This window comes from Coenobita brevimanus, chromosome 55 (assembly GCF_032717465.1).
Source record: "Coenobita brevimanus isolate Jiangsu-jjx chromosome 55, ASM3271746v2, whole genome shotgun sequence".
NCBI classification, from domain to species: Eukaryota; Metazoa; Arthropoda; class Malacostraca; order Decapoda; family Coenobitidae; genus Coenobita; species Coenobita brevimanus.
Window position 1 is genome coordinate 36,227,446 of NC_137008.1, and position 5,828 is coordinate 36,233,273.

At 40.0% G+C, this 5,828-nt stretch overlaps 1 non-coding gene across 1 annotated transcript; it reads right to left on the reverse strand.

The window, feature by feature from the left end:
- Positions 1-4,497: 4,497 nt before the first annotated feature.
- Positions 4,498-4,616, reverse strand: LOC145401454 (5S ribosomal RNA). The gene has a single exon (XR_013897604.1). It is a non-coding gene; the product is annotated as a 5S ribosomal RNA (ribosomal RNA).
- Between the last annotated feature and the right edge of the window lie 1,212 nt (positions 4,617-5,828).

The window sequence follows — 5,828 nt, forward strand, 5'->3', positions numbered from 1 at the left end:
TCTGTCCAAGGCAGTTTTATCACAATGATTGATTTCACTCGTTAAACTCATCTCTCCAAGGCCCTTTTACCACAGTGATTGATTTCACTGGTTAAACTTATCTGGCTAAAGCCGTTTTACCACAGTAATTGATTTCATGGACAAACTGATAGGATCATTCAACATGAAGCTGGAGCTGTGGGAAGGGATGGTCAAAGACGAAAATTTTAACATGTTTGAACACCTTAGTAAGGCACAAAGGTACTGGAAAACTAGAATTGCTGCACCTTGTGTAAACACATCACTCTTCTCTGCGGATGGAGTTGCATTAGCATTTCGAGCCAAAATTGATTAGAAGCCCACTCACTGTGGCCTGCGGTGAAGCCGACAGATTTATAAGTGGTACTCCTGGGAGATCTTTTTTACCTGCGGCGAAGCCAACAGATCTGTAAGTGGTACACTTGGGAATTATTTTTTTTCTCCTTCAAGGAAAGTTTGAATATCTGCTCTTGGAGAGCTCTGAGCAATTTCCTTATGAAACACAAAGATGCTCAGCTTCAAGTTTCGAGTTGATATATCAACTGTTGCGTCGGCTTACTTATCAGCTGACTAGTACGTGATTTTCAAATTCGGCTATAAAGAGGCATTTTACCGACTTTCATATGATATACGAAGTTGCTCAGCTTGAAATTTGTGTTGATATGACGTCAGCTTTTGCATCAGCTGATTATTTGGCAATTTTAAATTTTGGCTATAAGCAGGGATATTAATAAAACAATGTCAATGTAACATGAGTTTCAAAGAAACAAAAAGTGGCAGCAATGGTTCCGCTGCAGGTCTGTAAAGATAGTCTCTTCTTAAAGTGCACTTGCTCCAAGATAAAGTGCAAGAGGAATTCTTAGAGTTGGTGAACACTTGCACTGACCAACTTCTGGTCCAAAACGGTTGAGATGCTGTAGCTGATGTTGCTGTGAAGTCTTTGCTGATGTTCCACAGTACTTACCTGTGTAAGCAAAATTTTTCAGCGGTGTTGAACATGAAAACCAAACACCGAGCACGACTTGATATGGAGCATAACCGAGTATGCCTGTCTAACACTGTTCCTCGAACTGAGGAACAAAACAGGAACAGCCTTCACACCGAAGAGTAATACTGGTTGTTACAACTGAAACATGATGTTATTGCTTACTTGCCAAATGAACTGATCATGATTTCGTTAGTCTTACAATAGCCGGCAGAGTACCATACTACGCTGAATTAATGCTAATGTTTGTTTTCTTCATACAGTAACCACAGTTTCATTCCTGTGTAGTATCATCGTACAGCTGAACACAGAAACTGGTACCACACTTCACATCGGGGCAACACAGCCGGTCCATCTTCACTGTGCAGCGAGTACGTGTATTTAACTCCGCCCACCAATTCACAGTCCAGACTCATGGGATTGTGTTTCGATGAAGGCTTCACACAGAAACAAGAAGCGAGTTACTTAATTGCCAAAGCAATTTCAAATATGTCAGCTGTATCTTTGTTGAAATAAACTGTTTACACATTATTTCCTTTACACAGTTGCGTCTGTTAGGTAAGCAAAACTGTATATGTCGCTCTAGTTTTGTAGCTACACACACACACACACACACACACACACACACATAAATGAAGACATGCTAAGAAAGATAATAACATCATTCATCAGACCAACCCTGGAGTATGCATCAGTAGTCATCTCAAAAAACACATAGACAAGATTGAAAAAGTTCAAAGGGCCGCTACAAGATGGGTACCAAGCTTAAGGGATCTAAGCTACCAAGAAAGACTAAAAAAATTGAATATACCAACACTACAGGACAGAAGGAAAAGAGGTGACATGATTATGCTATATAAATGCATATCAGAGAAGGAGAAAATAGACATAAATGATTACTTAACCTATGGGGAAGCATCAGCAAGAGGACACTGCAAAAAACTGCATAAAAAGAGAGGTGACAAAGACGTAAGGAAATTTACTTTTCCAAATAAAGCAATTGATCAGTGGAATGCACTACCGAATGAAATAGTGTGTGCCAAAACAATTCACAAATTTATGGATATGTACGATAAATATGGTTTAAAACACGGGACAGTACGAGCTTGACTCATTCCTGTAAAGATAGGTAAGAACACACACACACACACACACACACACCGGGGTATTGTGCGAAACACTGATGCTTAACAGAGGTGTTGTCGTCACCATTACATCTAGAAAGGGTCAGAGTTTAGTTGGTCACGCAATGAATCGGACAGACTAATCTATTGGAGCGAAGTCGTATTATCATCCTACGTGATAATGGTCTGTCGCTACGGGCTATCGCTCATGAAGTTGGTGTATCTACCAGGACTGTGCAGAAATGGATACGAGGTGGGAGGATAGTGGCAACTTAAATGACTTGAGTGAGCTTATATTGCAGGACACGGGTGTCAATTCCTTTTATTTCTGCGTGTATCCCAGCGCCGCTGCTGGTAAGGTGCTGAGAATATCTACGAATTCATGCTAATGTGTGCCCGATTGACAGCAGGTGTCTCAGAGGGCCAAGGAAGAATGTGGGCTTTACAGGGAAATTACCAGGATTCTTTCTTGACATTTTATTTCTTCTATTACATCTTGATATTCTGTTCAATCCCAGTCATTCCCGTAAAACTGAAAGTGATAATTTCTCTGTCTAAGACATAAGCTCAAACATTTAACTTCGGTTAATTTTCGGAAAACTACATTTCTCGATCCAGGAAATCTGACACAGTCACGTTGTAGACCATGTTATTATGAATATCTTCCAGTACACTTTTGTTTTCGGAAATGTATATTTAAAGTAAAAATCCTACGCAATATTACCTTGGATCTCCCCTTAGATTCAAACTTTCGCGTCGGTCTTCCTTCTTGTCAGGGAAGCTCCCGGGCGTGACGTCATGCTAATACAGCGCATGCTTGGATGTCACGGCCAATGAAATTAAAATAAGCAAAATGGCGGACCAATCAAGTCATTGATAGCATTTGGAGATTTTCAAATTTCATAATCCCTTACTTCAGCCAGTTCGACGATGGCTTCCACTTTGTAGCGGGTGTACTGTGACTGAATACGAGGCCATTGCTTGTTTATTTAAGAATAATCAGGAAAGTGTGAATTTCCTTTGCAGTCAAGATGTTCTGCCTTCCTCCCCGAAGTGTAAGAAGTGTGAAAGTGACCTACAGTATAGAAAGGACCTTCATCGGTGGTACTGTAGAATTTTAAGTTACGCAAATTCAAAGAAACAGAAGGCATGTGGGTTTAGAGGACTGAGGCACATTCCACCTCATTCTCCTCCTCCGATATTTAAGGTAAGATTAAGTTAGGTTGGGTTTGGTTAGGTTAGGTTAGGTTAGTTAATAATATGGGAGGTCAGAGGGGGCAAAGCCCCCCCCCCAGTTAGGGTATACGGGTCAAACCATGTCCTCGATTTCGAAACAAAAAATATTTTTTCTGGTCAATTTTAGAGTGATTTGAGTGAATTTTACCTCCATTTTTGTCGGAAATCACTCGTTTTGGAGATAGGCTTGGGTAGGCCTATCGCCAAAACGAGCGATAACCGACAAAAAAGAAGGTCAAATTCATTCAATCACACTAAAATTGACCAGAGAAAATATTTTTAGTTTCGATAGGGAGAAATGTAGTTTTCCGAAAATTTACCTTAACTTCTTATATTTGCATAAATCAGTAATCAAACAGGCTAGATCTTCTTCAACTATGTCTTAACGTCATGATACATCTTTCACATACTGTACTACAAGCATATATAACAGAATACTATAGAGATATTGAAATATAATACTGTACCTCAATCACCTTTCATCCTGTCCTCTGAGTCCGTGGTTGTTTACAAGTTGCAAACGATTGAAGAAGTGACGCCTTTAGCTCGGGGTTACTAAACTACAAATGAAGATACAGTTCTCAACAGTATACTGAGTAACATATAATGGCATGCATATAATGAATATGACATTTACAGCAGGTAAAGCGTCACTGGGACAAGCAATTCTGTCAACATCTCGTACGATGAGCAGTTGCTTAAGTGCGGTGTAAAGTGACTTTTAAGCTGTTCGTGGTGCAGAGATAACGAGGTATTCTCCTCCAATATGTTTATATTTTAATGTGGCAATACCTGCAATTTCTACAGATACAGACCATACCATACATGATAATTGATAAGAAAAATACGAAACTAATTTAACTGATAGCACGTTAAAGCCACTGTAAATATGTTATGAATATTGGCTTAAGAATGTTAAAAACCTAACTGGAAGTCGCAATAATTATTGTAGCATCACTGGGCTTTAGTATGCTTCTTGCAAAAGGGATACAAAGTTATTAAAACATTCATCATTCATTCATTGCCAGACGCCATGTATCCCAAACGGGGTGGCCAAGGGCTTAGAGTTAATTGTTTTACAGGGAGGGGCACTAATCCTCCACCAACCCCACCTGACACGTAGGGAGAACGTTATGCCAACAGCATCTGGTGTTCCCAGGCGGTCACCCATCCAAGTACCAACCAGACCCAACGTTGCTTAACTTCGCTGATCGGACGGAAAGCGATGTACTCAACGTGGTATGGCCGTTCATGCTGTAAATATTCCAAACGACTTTGGCCTTACTGTACGTAATTTGATTAACCGATATGTTATCACTCCAGGAGTAAGTTCAAACTGCACAATCAAGGATACAGTATACTCTATATTTTCATCACAGCGAGGTCGGGTGCCCCTCGGGCAACTTCTGCAGAGGAGGACAATGCTATTGTCGCTGCGGCTGTAGAAGACAACCAAGCAGTGGCCATTCGTGATAACCAACACCTGGAGGTCTCAGCAATGACCGTCAGATGCAGACTTCATAATGCAGGTATACATCACAGAACTCCTGCGACGGAGATCTTGACGGAGCGACACAAGGCAGGAAGGCTAGAGTTTGCTCAACGTCATGCTGAGCATGGCATGGAGTTCTGGGGCCGGGTTGTGTTCACGGACGAGAAATGGTTTTCGTCCACCACGCATGGCAAGCTTCACTGTTGGCGGCGAACTAAAGTCTCTTTATATTTGGTCCTCACTGTTGCATCATGTCCTGTTTCTTTCGACATATGTAATTGGATATGCTAGCTTCCCTATACATTTGTTTCATAATACTGTGGAGGGTGTCTTCTATTCAAAACCCCATTGCACACGTATTACCTTACTGTGTGTGTGTGTGTGTGTGTGTGTATATATATATATATATATATATATATATATATATATATATATATATATATATATATATATATATATATATGCCTCCTGTGCTTACAGGCAGTGTGCCACCGAAAGTGAGTAGGCACTGTGTTGGAAAATTAGACTCTTGGATGTTAAAGAAACTGAAATCGATGAAGATCTATGCATACAATGTAAGAAGCCTCGCAGAAGATTACAAACATGATAACCTGATGACTGAACTAGAAAACATTAGTTGGGATATTGTAGGCCTGAGCGAGACCCACAGAAAAGAAGAAAAAGTAATTTAGCTCGAAGACAGCAAACACCTATGTTACTACAGAGTAAGGTAAAATGAAAGAATTAGTGGTTTAGGATTTGTAATTAACAGAAATCTTGCAGACAACATTGTTAAATTCAGAAGTATCTGACAGAGCAGCATTTGTTGTCATTAGACTAGGCAAAAAATATACCCTGAAAGTAATACAAGTATACAGTATGCACAACCTTCTCAAAGCTCAGATGAAGAAACAAAAACATTCTATGAAGACATCTCCCAGATTATGGAAGAAGAAAAGACAACACATACTAT